We start from the raw sequence: 18,404 nt of genomic DNA, 5'->3' as shown, positions 1-18,404 counted from the left end.
CCTTATAGCTCCCCGCTGCACCATATCTCAATATAGTGGTGCCTGATATCGATATGCTTGGAGCGATCATGAAATAGGATTCTATGATAAATGAATCCCACGCTAGTTATCACACAGGATCATAGTGGTATCCAATGTAAAATCCAAACAGCTCACTAAAGAGCTTTCGTAACCAGACTGCCTCATAGGTGGCCATGCTAGCAGCAATATACTTTGCCTCGGCGGTGCTCAAAGCCACCGACTTCTGCTTCCTTCTCATCTAGGATATCGAAGCAGATCCCAAGAGAAACAGCACCCGGAAGCGCTCTTACGATCCACACACTGCCTGCCCAATCAGCATCAGTGTATCCAAGTAGTCTCACATCTCCAACAGTGTATCTTAACCCATAAGTAACTGTGCCATGAAGATATCTCAACAGATTCTTGGCACCAATCCAAAGTATGTGGTGAGGTTCAACCATATGTTGACGCAACGTGTTGACTACGAAGCATATATCTGGACGGGAGTTCACTAAGAACATTAATGCTCCGACGAGTTGAATACTCGGTGGCATTTCCTAAAACAGGTCCAACGAGCACTACCGCTTAACTTCTTAAAGTCAAGCTCCATTGGGGTAGTTACACGCTTGCAGTCCACCATACCGAATCTTTCCAATATCATCACCACATATTTTCCTTGAGATAGGAAAATTTCCCTTGGCTTCTGCCAGACTTTAAGTCCTAGGAAATAGGTCCTAGGTCCTTCATTTCAAATTCAAAAGCCAACTCCCTCTTACATTTGTGAATGAGAGGGTCTGCACCTGTTAGAAAGAGGTCATCCACATACAACACCAGTATGAGAGGTTTTTCATCTTCAACCTTAGAGTAAAGGTTAGGATCGGCTTCACTCCTAGTGAATCCCAGCTTCATCAAGTAGCTATCGATCCTCTCATACTATGCTCGGGGTGCTTTCTTAAGCCCATAGAGAGACTTCTTCAACCTGCATACATGAGATTTTTTATCATAAATCTCAAATTCTTAGGGTTGCTCCACATAGACCTCTTCTTTGATCGAACCATGCAAGAATGCGGTCTTGACATCCATATGATGTAGGTTCCATCCTTGTGAAGCTGCAAGGGCTATGATCAAGCGGATGGTGGTATATCTTGCAACAGGTGCAAATATCTCATCATACTCTTTTTCTTTCGGTTCCCTGGTGTCAGCTTCTTGAGAGCTCCTCGTTGTAGGAAGATTGTTCACCTGGCTGAGAGCCATATCTTCGTCAAAGGTGACATCAAGACTAATCACGACTTCCCTTTGATCGGCTACATAGATTCTATAGCCCACGAAGATTCCTTTCTTTCCAGATGCACCCAATTTATTCTTTTCTCTTTCAGCACATAAAATATACAGGGCTTCCAAAAATTCTAAAATGAGATATATCAGGTTTCTTATCGGTGAACATTTCTTCAGGAGTCTTGGAACCCAATGCTTGATGAGGGCATCGGTTTTGTACATATACGGCGGTGTTTGCAGCTTCGGCCCATAGAAACTTCGAAGTCTTTGATCATGGAGCATGGCACAGACAGCTTCCACAATCGTACGGCTCTTCCTTTCTGCCACACCATTTTGTTCTAGAGTATATGGTGTAGTAGTCTCCCTCTTAATGCCAACCTCTTTACAAAAGTCATGAAACTCTTTAGATTCATATTCAGTCCCATTATTAGTCCTTAAGATCTTGATCTTGTTTTAGGTTTGATTCTCGATCAAGGCTTTGAAGTGTTGAAACCAAGAGAACACTTCATCCTTCTTTTTCAAGAATTATATCCAAGTCTTTCGAGAATAGTCATCTGTAAAAGTAAGGTAATATGAATATCCTCCCAAGGAGTTCACAGGCATCATACCAGAGATGTCTGAGTGAACCAACTGTAATAATCAGAGGTCTTGCTTTGGCTTGAGGGGAATGGTCCCCTTTTGAGCTTTCCTTCAGCACATCCCGGGCATACACCTTCTTTCTCTACTCGGAATTCAGGCATCCCTGTCACCCTTCATCTTACATCGGGTAGAGCTTTATAATGAAGGTGGGAAAACCTTCGATGCCAAAGTTCAGACTGAAGAGATGTGTCACAAGACATGACACCTAGTGGACTTCCACTAACCTGATATAATGAATCAACTCGAAACCCAAGAGTAAAGACATTTTTAACATTTTTTTTCCATACACATACCTTGCCATCGCTGAAGGTCACCCTGTAACCTTTGTCTTCCATTGCTGAGATGGACACCAAGTTATTTTTGAGGTCAAGTACATATAATACATCCTTGAATTTCTAGCCTTCTTGAATGGAGGCCACCAAGCGCTTGTCGATAGAGTCCCGGATGATCTTCTTTGTTTTGACTTCACCGGTTTTCCATTTGTTCCTGGCAGCAGTGGGTGCATTTGATGGAGGCTCAACAATATTGCCTCTCACATGGTCCAACACTCCTTGATCTTCTAAGGTTAGATCGAGAGACATCTTCCATCCGTGATAGTCAGACTTTTCACAGAGCTTGTCTTCAACAGGGAAGAGTGTTAAGGACCCCATGGTTCTTTTAGGATAGCCTTGCCAATCTTCTCTTAGGTGATTTCTCTTGCTCTTGCTCAGGCTTTGTCTTCACCTTAGCTCTAATACCATGTTAAGTTATGGTATGTTCTATGCTTAGAGGAGTTTACTTCTTTTTATTATTATTATCCACAGATTAGCAATCACATGTACAGTAAGTAAAGTGTAGATAGAACATTAAACAATCGACAGAAAACAAGCCAAGAAACGAGACACCAGATGTGGCAGCTAGCTAGGGACAAACCCCAATATGGGGAAACCCTTTGATCAAATCTTCTTTTATCTTCAATAATTCAGCAGAGAGAAATAGTACAAAAATATGATTTATATCAGTAGCAGCAAACCCTAGATCAGTGGCATCAGCATCACTGGCATCACCGGCATCAGTATCATCGGCATCACCGGAATCATCAGCATCACTAGCATCTGCATCATCGGCATCACCGGCATCAGCATCATCAGCATCACCGGCATCATCAGCATCACCAGTATCAACATCATCGGCATCACCAGCATCAGCATCATCGGCATCACCAGCATCAACATCATCGGCATCACCGGCATCAGCATCACCGGCATCACCGGCATCAGCATCATCGACATCACCGGCATCAACATCATCGACATCATCGACATCAACATCATCAGCATCACCGGCATCAGCATCATCGGCATCACCGGCATCATCAACATCATCGCATCATCACCATCACTGGCATCAACGGCATCAACATCATCGGCATCAACGGCATCAGCATCATCGGCATCACCAGGATTTCCAAGGAGAGTCAGCTTCACCTACTGCGCAGTTCTGAGAGAGAGTCTGATGGTCAATGCTGGTCAAACTTCCAATATGTAGTTGCAGCCCTAAATTTTGTGTCCTTCCTTCCACACGTGTGAGAGAAGAGTCCCTTTCTGCGCAGTAGGAGAAGAGCCTCTTTTCTGCGTAGGAGAGAGAGAGATGTGATGAGATGTGTGTCTAAATGAGGAAAAGACCTCCTGTATTTATATACAAATGTTGATGATGAATAGATGCGTTTGTTGGGCTTCTGAGCCTACATGAGTTGCTGGTCAGCTTGATAGTTATTCCATAATCAAAATAAATTCATATCTCCATAAATATTTATAGGAATTGGATGATCTTTAGATCAATCCTACACCTCTCGACGAGAGGAATATAGGAAAAATATTATCAGCCATGAATAAATTGACCCACATGGAGTTTGTCCCTAGATGCCAATTTTAACAGGTTGCCTCAAAATTTGTGCCCAAATATGCCTCGAAATTCATGCCCTTGTTGCTATCCCTCTTCCTTGATTTCTGTGTTGTCCCTCTTCATCGATATCTGTGCCTTTCTCCTGCTATACAATTTTGCCTTGAGATGCATGCCAAAAAATGTTGCTGCCCAAATTTGTTGAAATGTCTTCTTACTGCTCTCCTTCACTTCCTCACTGCTCAGAAATTTTCTCCTTGCTCTCTTCTCTTTCTCTCAAATGCTCATGATAGAATGAAATATCTTTTCCTCTTCTCTTCTCATTTTACTCTCTAAATGACCTCTTGGGTTACCCTAAGATCTAATGGCTCATATTCATTTAGATCTAGGGATGAGAATAAATGTGCATTTAATTCTCACTTTCTATTTTTTAAATCACCCACTTAAATAAAGACCAACTCAGCCTTTTATTTCCATAGTCACTTTTTCACTTTCTAATTCTTCATTGAGTTTAATAAAGTCACATTTAAATTAGAATGTAACTTTACCACTTATAAAATCACTTTTAAATTAGAATGTAAATTTACCACTTATAAAGTTACTTTTAAATTAAATTGACTTTACCACTTATAAAGTCACTTTAAGAGAAAAGTAAAAAATAAATTTGGACACTTTTCTCTAGGCCAAAGATCAAAGCCTTAGGGAACGACTTGTCCTCTGGTACCCAAATTTTAACACTCCCCCTTCATGATTGCGCATTTCCATAGCTCGAGGCTCACTTGCAATCAGGACTACGCAATTCCCAACAGCAAGGCTAGTTGTCCTCAAGAATTACACAGATTTCTAGGGAAAGCCCAGAATTGCTATGGGACCAAGTCAAGAGATCGGCATGTGAGTTAGAAAATTAACTAAGTAAGAAAATACAAGCCAAACTGAAAAAAAATAATTCTTAGTCGAAGCACAAACACCTAGATCAATGCAAAATGAGTTATTTTGGTTTAGAAGGAAGGCTCCAAAATCAAAGTATATGCAAAATTTTGCAGGGTGATTATAGCCGCTACAATATTGGCGACACACTGGTATAACTCCAGCTCTCTGTATGGATCTTATCTCATGCAAAGTGAGTCTAACTCTTCCAGAAAGATTGTTCATTTCTTCGATTATCATAGCTTCTTCACTTAGCTTGAGTTATAGATGTAGTCCCTACCATTCCCTTCACCGGAAGCACACATAACAAGCCAAGTCAAAATGAGTTGTTTCGGTTTGGGATGAGGGGTATATAAATTCACAAGTAAAATAAATTGTCAAATTTTTAGTTTCATCTTTGGTGTTGCTCCGCTACCAGTAGGCCTGGACAGTACCCAGGTGGGGTCACTTCAAGAACACAAGCATTGCTCCGCTGCCAGCGAGCCTGGACAGTACCCCGGCAGAGTCACTTTCTTCACCTCTCTATCCATGAAGTCTTTCTCTTCTTTCACCCTTTATTTCATTTTTCATTTTCTTTCTTCAAAAACTATGCATAGGAACTTATTTATTTCATGAGGCAGAAGAGGGATACCAACTTATTGAGAGTAGAAGAGGTCCCTTCAGAGAACGATATTTATATATACATCTGACATACTTGTCAATTTTCCCCCCTTTCCTTACTCTACTTGACTGAGTTTACAAGGATTAACCGAAAATAGAAAACCGATTAGAGTAGGCGGTACTAGTTAAGAGTCCAAGCATCATGATTTCACCATGACTCTCTCCGAAAGTAATGTATTTTCCATTAGGGTATCATCGACTAGAAGAAATGAAAGATTCGCATAAAGAGAGGGAACAGACAGATAACCAAGTGTTGATAGTTTTACAAGTTCCTCGTGGACTTCGCTTGTCTAAGAAGCCAAACACGATTTCATGCAAGAACTAACCTACAAGTGAAAAAGAAAACAAACAAAGGAAAGAAGTGGGATAAAGCAAGACAAAGTAAACCAAATCAAAAAACAAACAAGAAAAGAAAAACATACTCCTACTCCTAACCTAAGTAGAATGTTATCACCAAAAAATTGATCATCTAGCCTAATTTACAAGATGGATCGAAGTACACCATGTAAAGCTAATTTTACCATAGTAAAATTTCTTTCATTGTGAGAAATTACCTAGTAAACCACCTTTGTTAAGTAATTTATAGTTAACCCATGAAGAATAATTAAATAAATCACTATTTATTTGATTTTCTTCTAGGAATAATTAATTAAACCATTGTTTTATTATTATTCCTTGTCAAATTTGACCCAATCATGAAAAATAAACAAATAAATCTTTATTTTTCTTGTTTTTTTCTAAGAATAATTAATTAATCACTAATTAATTATTATTCTTTGCTAAATTTGACTAAATCCCTTAGGAATAATTAAATAAATCCTTATTTGTTTATTATTTCTTAACTAATTCATTGAGATGATAAAGAAATCATTTATTTACTTTATTATCTCGAAATATAAGTTTAAATACTTTTTCCCTCCTAACCAAATATAATAAAATATTATAAAGAATGGGGTCAATAATATTTTATTATTGTTCATTATTCAAGGATAACTCGATATTTTGTTATAAATAGAAGGATTTTCCATTCATTATTACTTTTGATTATTTTCATTGTTGCACTCATTGTTGTAACTCTGATTATTTTCATTGTCGCACACCATATTTTTGTTGGGTTTATACATTATAAAGGAGAGAGACTCTACACAAGCTGAAGACATTTGAGGATAGCCAAGAACCCATCCCATAGAGGGGGACGGTAACATTTATATGTTATCTTCACAGGTGTTATAATAAAATTATTGTTTACATATTTGGTTTCCATTGGATGATTGGAGTTATTACTTTTTCTTTTTGTTGTTTAACTATGATTGTGGCATAGATATGGACTTTGGCAGGTTTTGTTTCTATCAGTTGTTGTAGATCTACAATGTTTAGTAGCCATTTATATTGTTGAGATTGTTTGTCATTCATAATCTTAAGTGGGTTCTTTTCGTACATCATTGAGAAGAAAACACTACAAAAAAAATTGGCGACTCCGCTAGGTTTTTATACTTCAAATCCAAACACTTGGGTGACCTTTAGTTTTTAGCTTAGGGTTTCTTCTTTTTTCAATTATCTTAATGTTTCCTAGTTTTTTAACCTTAGATCTGTCAAATTTCTACTTCCGCAAGCTTTCTGGTCTTTTCTGTAGGTCACAAGAACCAGCTGCTACAAAGGCGCACTTTTTTCCAAGATTTCCGACCGAGATCCACATAGCAAAACTCGCATTTTTTGGACCAAAAAGTGTGATCCTTATAGAGAAACAGGTCAGTACCTGCGATTTCTAGGTTTTAGGGTTTTTCTCAGATGGGTTTCTGGGTTTTGCAGAGAGTTGTCTGTTGGGTTGTTTGACCTCTGTCTCATCCCGCTTAGACCTTGATCCACTCTAATTTACTCGTCAAAGTCGAATTTAGCCTCCCCTAGGGCTTCTAGTACACTTCCACCTTTCTATGAAGAGTTTAGATGAGTGAGTAATCCGAGTTTCTGCAGCGCTTTTAGCCACATTTTCCGAATTAGTACCCTTATGTTTCAGATCTGATAAGATAGGTTTCTACCATCCATGTTTTCACATGTAAACTTGTTTGGTCATTTTCCTTAGGGTTTCATTGGTTTCCCTAGGGTTTCACCCATCTCCCTATCTTTTTGCAGCAATCTTCCCCTATGGTTTTTTGTTGTTGTTGCACCACTTTCTAGCAGCTTAGTGTCACTTGATCCCAGTCACATCGACATTTAGATATCTTGACCGTTTTAGTGTATTTTCCATCTGTATAGCCACTAAGCAGTACAGTGTTTGCAAACCCAGTTTGGGTGGGGTTTAGTTAATCATTTTGTTGATCATTTTCTGTTATTTATTTCAATTTATTTTCAGGAAGTTTTTTTCTTTTTTTTACAAACAAAATCTAGGCTTAATCAATTATTACATTTGCACACACAAGCACACCTTAAGTGAAGTGCACTTGGTTTACACCACCAAGCCAAGACTTAACATAATAAACTTATCTCCCAGAATCAAGACAAAGATATATTGTTGATCTCCCTTCACCATTTCTATGTCATGTGTGTCCTACCACCATTGCACCACCAAGGAGTTTGTCGCAGAGTCTATTAGGCTTTCACCCCCAGTTTTCGCTTGGGCGTATTACCCCTCCCCATCGTGTTCAAGTTCATAGCCCTCCAAGTCCCCACACTGACTCTTCCCCTGGTTCATTTGATTCCAAGCCTCCTTCACCGCATATCGTCACCATGTCTAAACCCACAACTGGTGCAAGAAACCAAACTGGTGTTGGCTTCAGTTCTATCCTGGTGGTCACATCAAGCGGAATAGTCTCAAGAACCATTTCGGCAGCCCCCATGCTTCCCTTCATGGTTGGGTTAAGTCTATCGAATTTTAACCAATTGATAAACGACCCCATACACCATAATGCTGGTTGGCCCTCTATGATGGCTAAGCTTCCCTAAGACATTTCGAAGTTTGAGGGTAATGTTGGAGAGGATCCTACCAACCATGTTCAATCCTTCCACATGTGGTGCTCATCTAACTCCATAATTAATGACTCCATTCGTCTTCGGCTCTTCCAACGCACACTCACTGGAGACATTGCCAAATGGTATGTAGACCATCCCTCCACATCTCATTCCTTTTTCACGATGCTTTCTAAAGCATTCCTTTCATATTTCCAGTTACCTCTCCGGTAAAACACTGGTATGGAGATATTGAGCACATTCCATCAATCCTCTGCCACTCACCTTTCCAACTATGTTCAAGAAAGGAGGAGCACATGTCGTGCCTCGCCTTTCAAAGACCATGTTTATCTAGATTAGTTTCTTAGGAGCCTTTTATCTCCCATTGGAAAATATGTCGCGTCCCACTTTCCGTAGACCAAGGAAGAAGCTCTCCAAACCGCTCTAAGATATGATCTAATTTATGCACAATCTAGTTATGCCTATATCGTCATTCCAGACCTCCCTCGTCCTGGAAGTGCCAATGCACCGGGGGCATCTTATACCGCCAATGGTATCGTTGGATCTCTTTCAAACTCTTCGCCATATACTCAGCAAAGTTATGGCTACCCACAGGGAGCACCAACTCCTCCAACACTTATGTCCCTCCTACTAACAACGTGTTTTCAGGACCCCAACCCATCTACCAAACAGTTGCTCCTCCTTATGTACAGCCTAGCACTCCAGCCCCTCATTCATTAGCGTCAAGCCTCCCATGCATCCTCAGCCCTAGCATCCACCGCCCCCTCAGGGCCAGGTGTTTGCGCAGCAGAGCATGACCAATCCCCAAAATTCGAAGAAAAATAATAAGGGGAAGGGTAACAAGGGTAACCAGGGTAATCAAGGTAACCAGCCTAATGAACCCCTGGGGAACCAGCCTAACACCAACAACCAGCAAAAAGGTAGCCAATGCAAGCAGAACAAGGCTATTCGTACGAAAAAGCCTTGTTCATTTTGTGGTGTACATGGCCATTATACACATGAGTGTCCTTGCTTACCCCAGATGCGCCAAATTTGGGAAGCTCAAGCAGCTTCTAGAGGTCAACAATCGCCTCATAATCCTGTGCCATCTCAATCGGCAGTGCTCATAAATCCTTTCCCTCAGCAAGGATTTGTTGCTGCTCAACCTCAGCCAGGTCAAGCAGCCCATCTCCCCCAACCTTCTGGTCCCGGTGACTACCATATTCTTATGATGAACTCTGATGAGGTTAACCCCTCCAATATCAACCTACAAACTCGGTCGCGTCAATATGACAAACCCTTGACTTCGTCTGCTACCGAGTCCAAAACCAAAGTATCTGTTGAGCCTCTTATGACACCAAATGGTCCTTTACAGATCCCTCAACCTAAGGTTGAGGCCATTCCTAAGATCCCAAAGGGACCATTACGCCGTAATGTGGCTTCTAACAGAGTTGCCCATACATATAGTATAGTAGATGACTTGGTGCAATCACTTGTTTCCATGTTGACGCTGGAAGTCCTCCAGTTGTGCACATCCAAAAAGAAAGCTCTACTAACTGCCTTGGGTGCAGTAGATCCTTCTGACGATCATCTGATTGTCTTCCCGATTGATACATCAGAACATCCCCCATTGCCTTCATTTGTTGCTTTCCAGATACCAGTTAGAGTCTGTAATGCCATCATCTCCAGATGCATTACTCACAAAGGCACATCCACTTGTGTGATCTCTATTGTTGTTTGGAAACAGCTCAAGTCACTTGAGTTGTCCCCCTCCACCATCACTTTGCGTGCTTGGGATGGACACCCCTCGCAACCCCTTGGCATGTACCACAACTGCCTAGTGACCGTTGCAGATAAGACTGTCCATGTCGACATTGAAGTCACTTATGCCCCTTTGTCTTACAACATTCTCTTAGGTCATAGTTACACATATGCTATGTCAGCTTTCGCATCTGCGATGTTTCGCAAGATGTGCTTCCCCCATGAAGGGAAGATCATTACCATTGATCAGCTGACTTACTACAAGCCATCATCGGTGACCTACCCCAATTCCATTATCTCATCAATGTCTGACAAATAGTCTTCAACTCCTTCCACCAGTGTTTCACCTAGAGTCTATAAAGATTCCTCATTGTTGGGTGCTTTCCCTGGTCCTCCCCCTCCCATCTCAGATCCTACCTCTATGAGTGTTTTCATGTTACAAGCATCACAGGCTTCCCTCAAGCAGTCTGATACAGTTGATCAACAGTCAGCTCCTCAGCACCCTGTTGTTGCTCTTCCAGTTGAACCCTCTGGACCCACTCCCCCCACACCTCCTCCATTTTTGGGTGCCTCTCCTATGATTCCACCAGGAACTGTTCCTCCAGGTCTCAACCATCCAGGAGCCATTCCACCATGACATTATCCTACCGGCTAGATACCTTTCTTATTCCCCCTTCCGGGAATTTCTTTTGTACCTTTCATGGATTCGCAAGTCCTTCCTAACATGACTCTGGGGATCCTAGTATGGTACATCGACCCCCCTGCAAGCATTTTGCTTGGTCCGCCAAGACCATATCATGCTTTGACCTCGGTTCAACTTGTCCCCATTACCCTTGTCGTTGCTTCAATTGCATCACAACCTCAACAGGAACCATCTCCAATTGCGAAGGCATCTAGCCAGGGGGCAAAGCCAAAAGGAAATATTCGAATGACAAGGCTCCTCAAGCTCCTCTATCCCCTAAGGCCCCAAAGCCAACACCCTCGTGCGCTTTGTGTCAAGTTGTTGGGCACGCCACCAACAATTGTCCCTGAGTCGAATATTCCGGAAGTCCATGTTAACTTACCAGTCCCACCTAAGAAACTCAAAACATTGCGCACAAACCACCCTTATACCCTATGTGATCTTCATGGTCATTATTCCCATTGTTTCCCTCATCTCGATGAATTTCACGATTGACTTGGGGCGATTCGCGAATATGAGGCCACTCGTAGTGGAACCTCTACTCCTCTACCTGTGGATTCTAGTACCACAAGTCAACCAGAACAAGGAGACTCTGGCCCCACTATTGTGATCCTTCCCCCCGATGTCGAGATGACGGACACCACAGGCCCCATTCTTTACCTTTCGTCATCCTTAAGTTCCTCGCAGGAAAACCTTTCTAAGTTTTTTGCGTGCGCTTCTATCGAACCTCTTTCGCCAGAATCCCAAGTCTCAACATCTGTAGATCCTCCATCTACTAGCCCATCGTCTACCATTCAAGATGATGCGTTTGTGAACCTTATTTATCATGTTGATGCATCATGTAGTCAGTCTTCCTCCCGTCTATCCATCTCTCAATCTGATGAGGACACCATGGAAGCTATGTCTACCCCTGATTACCCCTACCCTTGAGTAAGGGAGCATTTCTTTAGAGGATTTTGAAGGCCATTTCCTTCCTAATTCTCCCAATGCGCTCTACCTCAAGAAATTCCGCTCATAGCACATCCCTTTGATTTGCATGTCTTTATTTCTGCCATCATTTTAAGTAGATTGCATCATCTCATCAGTTGTCTTTTGTACCTTTCAGATCGATCCATCATCCACACCATATATCGGTCATGCCGACAGTGCAAGTCACTTCTCCCAGAATCTAGCCTCGGTAGCCTGGGCCATTTTTACCCCCTTTCATACATTAGTCCTTTCAAATGGTGTGTGCATTGGATCTACCACCAATAATATGGTCGAATATGATGTAGTGATAGGTTTGTTAGTCGATTCCCTCACCCATCGCATCCTTTATCTTCATGTTCGTTTAGATTCCTTGCTACTTATCATGCAATTGAATGGTGTGTATCATGTGCATAACCAAATCCTATTTAGAAAATACCTACAAGTGAAGCTACTCATACGTGAATTTGAAACCATTACTTTCAGTCATATGCCTAGAGCCCAAATCACTATGTAGATACCATTGCAAACAACATTCTAGATTGGCATTTATCACATGTATACCACAGAAGATAACAAAACAAATGGCGAACCATCATTGTCATATAAAATGCATAATCATATTATGTATCATAAAAGTGTTTGGAGCCATAGCTCTAAATACATCCAACATGCCCATAGCATGTTACAAAAATCACAATCAATGGGACCCACATGTCCCTACATCTAGTCACTCTCTGGCAGATCTCACCCAAGGCTCTGCTCTACCTACACGTAAATCACATACTGCTTGACCAGTCATCGCCACGTGTTGCATAATACCTCGCAACTCTAAGGGGAGACCGGTGCACTCATCTGTGTACTGATCCTCTAAGTCATGCCATCTGCACTCTGAAACCCTGGTCAAGAGTACATCAAACCTACGATGCAAATCAGCAAGTAGCGCAGTATCCTCTGGACCCTGTTGTGACGATGATGTCCCCCGATCTGTAGCCCCAGGCGTTGCATCTCGGCCTACATATCCTATCGACTTCACCAATGCTATGTCTGCATACAATATGTTTCACACTCAATACCATATACATGTGATATAAATATTTAATGCACCATAAAGCATAGCAACTTAACACTTACCATCTGGTCCCCATGCTCGCCCGAGCGGAAGTGGCAAGTCATGACCCCCTTGATAGTTCATCCTGCTATAAGGGTAATCGTCAATGTAAAGGGGCATCTGATCCCAATGTGTGAAAAAACTCAAGTCGAAACACCCGTCTGACTCCCTCTCCTCTCCACAGTAGCTACCCCCAGCAGTGCATCCTGGGCTCCTATGGGCCCCCATCTCGGATCTGCACATGAGGATGGATAGTGGGTATCTTCTCAAAGAAGAATGCACATAGTATTGTACCAAAAGCACAGTCACGATTCACTTGCCTCTTGCAAAGACTCAACTGTCGGTTCACTGACTACAGCAACATTTGGGCCCACTCGTAGTAGCTCCCAGCCAAAACACTCTCTACTAACATCATCTTCCCACTAGTGATGTGGTGGAACGCCTCGCTGCCCAAGACCCGTAGCAAAGTTGTGGCCACAGCCTGTGTCTCTAGCCTCTCTAGATCAACAAGTGGGATAGTCTTGCCCTTGACATGAACTCCCCATCGAAAATGGCACTCCACGAACTCAGTAATGTTCCTCCCATGAGGTAACACCAAATGAATACCCCCCACCACTCCGACGGGAGGCAGTCTGGTCAAGAAGTAAATATCACGTAATGTGAGCTCGAGCTTGTGCCCCTACATAACAAAGACCTCCTGGTCTAGATTCCAATAGCTCACAATTCTCGATATCAAGGGATCACCTGCCCTCATCAGTGGGTTCTCTACCAACTTGAGAACCCCATAACGAGCCAATGCCCCTCGAACCACCTGATCCCCCTAGATATCAGATAGAAGAGTATCCAAGTCTTGTTCATGCCAATTGGTTTTCAGCTCTACCATTCCTGTAAAAAACTGCATGTCTTGTTAGTTCAGAGAAGAAAACAATGGTCTACACTGATCAGCCTACAGCCCCCACTAGGCTAGCAGACCAACTCTTCCTCCAGCCCCAAATCGCAGTTTTCAGCTAAGAAAGTGCAAGCTCACAGGTTTCCAGTTGTTTCTTGCCATCCAGATCACACTTCTGGGCCCATAAAGTGTGATGCAATCATGAGCAAGAGCAGGGGTCTCTCAGGGAGCTGACAGGTGCCAAAAATCAGGAAATAAACCACTGAAATTTAAAAGATGAGTAAAGCCACCTACCTGAAAGTCGCAGATCTTGATTCTAACGGTCAGTTTGTCTGCTACTGTCTCTACAAGATTTAGGGTCTTTTCCTCCTCTCCAAATTCACCACAGCTCACTTAGCAAATGAATTCAAATTGGAGGGAAAACATCATTTCATAAAAAAAATCCCCAATTTTTCTATCGCCCATTGTGAATAGACCGTAGCTCAGTTTGACAAACCATCGGTACCATTGGAAATCCCTCACCGAGCTCTATAATGGGTCTCCCTCAGTTTTTGACGATTTCACACTTCACCACGAAACCATTTTTCCAAGAAAGGTCACTTCATTGCCTCTCAAAATTGAAATTTCGCCATAAAGTGACACTTGTACTTCGAGGTCCACCTCCTCTTAACACTTTTCATAACATATGATGACTTTCGTCATGAGTAACCATCATTTACTCATGTTTTCATGGTCCCCACTGGGCCTAGTCCGTGTGGTAGCGTCATCGAGTCACCCTTCTTTAGAACATCCACGATGAGTCACCCTTGCATTCTTGGAGTCTATTTCATGTCCCATCATCTCATGTCATAGTATTCCATCTATATTTGCACATTGTCCATCCTTTGTTGCCCATTTTGGCATCCAGTCATACTGTCCCCATCCCCTCGAGTTGAGTCAGTCGCTACCAGGTCAACCATGCACTTTATGCTCTAACAAGGGTAGTCATTTGTTTTTCCCTCAGTCCCATTTCCCCATTATCCCTGGTGTCAGTCCATCAGTCACATTGCTATTTTCCCTCGTGCTTTAGTTGAGGATCCTCATTACCTCATCTATCGTGAGCCCTATTCTATCGACATCAGCTCATTTATTCCAGAAGAACGGCCTAGAGGGCGGTGTATCTCAGTTCCAGCTTCCATTCTTGTTCGGTGCCTTGGATCGAGCAGAGGGTCTCATTATTGCCCTTTGACTTGGTCATTTCATGTTCGTGATCCATACACTTGATGGTCCAGTGATGCAGCAGATTGTACCAATGATTCTCGGGCGCGTGTGAGATGTTTCAGACATCATGAGGGGGTGGCCCTTCAGGTAGCCCCCCACATGCCCGATGCATACCTACTATGCTACAGCCTCAGATATAGATCCGTAGGGTTGATGGGTTCAGTTCCGACCCATCGCAGTGTTCATAGCACGCACATCTCCTCTAGATGATCCATTCAGTTTTGTAGATCCCTTACTTGTTTAGCAGGGTTTCTCTGGTTGTTTACCGTCCCTCCCACCCATTTTTTGAGGGAAGGGGCTTTTTATCTCATGTACTCAGATATTATTGTATTCAGTCATGGCTCATATGTTTTCCAGGTGCATTATGTATATGGGACACATTGTATTATTTTTTGGCTCTGTTATGCTAGCATGTCATGTACCATTTAGCATGTACTTCATTGCTCAGTTTTATGTTTTTGGGCTAACCATTATTTTTGTACTAAGTTATCTCGGCGGCTATGGGTATGCCTCCCCCGCCTTAGTGAGGTCCAGTACCACAACATAAAAGGAGACTTGCATTAGTCTCGCCCCCTCTGTCCCTATCCTCTTTCAATTCAGCGTTATTGGTCTCTTTCTCTCTCTATGACTCCCCTGTGTTTCCTAAGTGATTGTGTCTTTGCAACGTACTTCAGTCATACGTTTTTCTCCTAACACTCATACATTGGGGGGAAATCTATTATCACCAAAAAAATGATCATCTAGCCTAATTTACTAGATGGATCGAAGTACACCATGTAAAGCTAATTTTACCATAGTATTTCACTGTGAGAAATTACCTAATAAACCACGTTTGTTAAGTAATTTATAGTTAAACCCATGAAGAATAATTAAATAAATCACTATTTATTTGATTTTCTTCTAGGAATAATTAATTAAACCATTTTTTTATTATTATTCCTTGTCAAATTTGACCCAATCATGAAAAATAAACAAATAGATCATAATTTTTCTTATTTTTCTCTAAGAATAATTAATTAATCACTAATTAATTATTATTCTTTGTTAAATTTGACTAAATCCCTTAGGAATAATTAAATAAATCCTTATTTATTTATTATTCCTTAACTAATTCATTGAGATGATAAATAAATCATTTATTTATTTATTATTTCTAAATAAATGTTTAAATACTTTTTCCCTCCTAACCAAATATAATAAAATATTCCAAGTGGTTATTCCAAAAATGGGATCAATAATATTTTATTATTGCTCATTATTCGAGGACAACCCAATATTTTGTTATAGATAGAAGGATTTTCCATTCATTATTCACTTTTGATTATTTTCATTGTTGCACTCACTGTTGTAACTTTGATTATTTTCATTGTCTCAGACCATAATTTTGTTGGGTTTATACATTATAGAGGAGAGAGACTCTACACAAGTTGAAGACGTTTGAGGATAGCCAATAACCCATCCCGTAGAGGGGAACTAGTGACATTTATCTATTCTCTTCACAGGTGTTATAAATTATTCTTTACATACTTGATTTCCATTCGATGATTGGAGTTATTACTCTTTCTTTTTGTTGTTTAACTAAGATTGTGGCATAGATCCAGACTTTGGAATTTTTTTTCTATCAGTTGCTACAGATCTACAACATTTAGCAGCCATTTATGTTGTTGAGATTGTTTGTCACCCACAATATTAAGTGGGTTCTTTTCATACATCATTGAGAAGAAAACACTACAAAACATAGAACATAGTGCAACTCATTAAATGATACTTCCAATGCAGCCATTGAGGCATTAGTTGGCCCGTGAAGGCGAGAGCATGAACAACAAGAAAGATATGAAAGAAAACCAACACACAAGAAAGATAAAATAATGCAAACCAGAACGCTTGAAGCTTGAATGCATCCTCAGAAAATTAAAAACGGAAAGCACATGAGAGGCACTCTGTAGATGTACCATGGTGGCCTAACACAGTGCGAGTGGAAGACAAGCATGTACACAATTTCGAACATGAAAAATGACCAAATATGAAGAAGAAAACTTTCGTTTTGCAAAAGTTTTTTCTATGTACAACTGCAATGCTTGAGCAATAGGATCGAGTGATTCTAGTGGAGGATGCGAAAATTGTGTGATAGATTGATTTTCAATGTGAACAATAGAATGATGAGGAGCCTAGAGATATTCAACACATTTATGATTCGAAGTGGAACTAACCTCCAGGCTACGAGAACCTGACATAACCATTAGATCAGGCTAAAGTGCCTCGACAGTTAGGGGAGGTTCCAATTCATCAAAAGAAGGATCATCAAAGACCAGTGGCTTAGAAATATCAACAGTGGACAAATCAGAATCGTGATAGAATGAATGAATGGAAAGATCACGACAACCACGATCATAAAGTTCAATATGATGAACAGAGGCATCCTCATGATCTGACAAATCGTAGAGAGGGGATGATGAAAAATGAGAAATCTCACCCTCTTTGTTTTCGGAATGGTAAGATGAGAAATTGGGTGATTCGGTAAAACAAATTTCTCCTCTCTGTGTTCAAATGAAAAACTAGTTTCCACGTATTCTACGAATAATCAAAAGTAAAAACATTCGAAAATTAATTTTCACTAGATGGAATAGAAATGAAAAAATCATGGAAGACGTCAAGATAAAGCGGACGAGGTGCGGACAGAAGGAGGTCATCCTTTATAGCAGATTCTTGTTCAGATTCCCACACATACTCATCAAAAATGATATCGCAAGTTGGTTGTTCAACACCAAATCCATCCAGAACTTGATCCTCGTGAACATCACAAGAAGGATCTGAGACAGATGAACACAACAAACCAAAATCTGGAGGATCAAAGGGACCGAAGGACGGAGGATGAGGAGATAGCACTTCATGGTAACCATCAGAGTTACAGTCCAAATCTGCGCAGGAATTTTGAGCAGGTGGCGTAGGAGGAGACAGAGTTGGATCAACATGTGGATTATCAACTTCTCCCACCTCGACCTGCGGAGCTAGAGCTGTTTGATGAGAAGGGGACAGAGGGTCACTTGGGACAGCAACTGTGTTTGTATCAGATTTAGAAGCTCTAACACTGAGGTATTTTGGGAGAGGTTTGAAATATTCTAACTCGTGGATTTTCATAAATGTGAAAAAGATATTGAAATATTTCATCCAAGAATTCCCAGTCAACTTCATCTTCAGGAAATTCAAAACAGTAGTGAAGAAAATGATCGTGAAAATCTTGAAGAGATTCGTCAGGTGGCTTTCGCAATTTTAGAATTTTGTTATTAAGGGATTTATGATCGTAAAGAATGAAAGCATAGCATGATTCACCAACAAACTGATTGAAAGAGTGTATGGAGGTTGTGGGAAATGTGTGACATCATTTATTTACGCACCCTTCGAACATGAGA

Source organism: Pinus tabuliformis, chromosome X (genome assembly GCF_031772625.1).
Source record: "Pinus tabuliformis cultivar Carrire ecotype Pingquan chromosome X, CPIR1, whole genome shotgun sequence".
NCBI classification, from domain to species: Eukaryota; Viridiplantae; Streptophyta; class Pinopsida; order Pinales; family Pinaceae; genus Pinus; species Pinus tabuliformis.
This window is presented reverse-complemented; position numbering follows the sequence as displayed.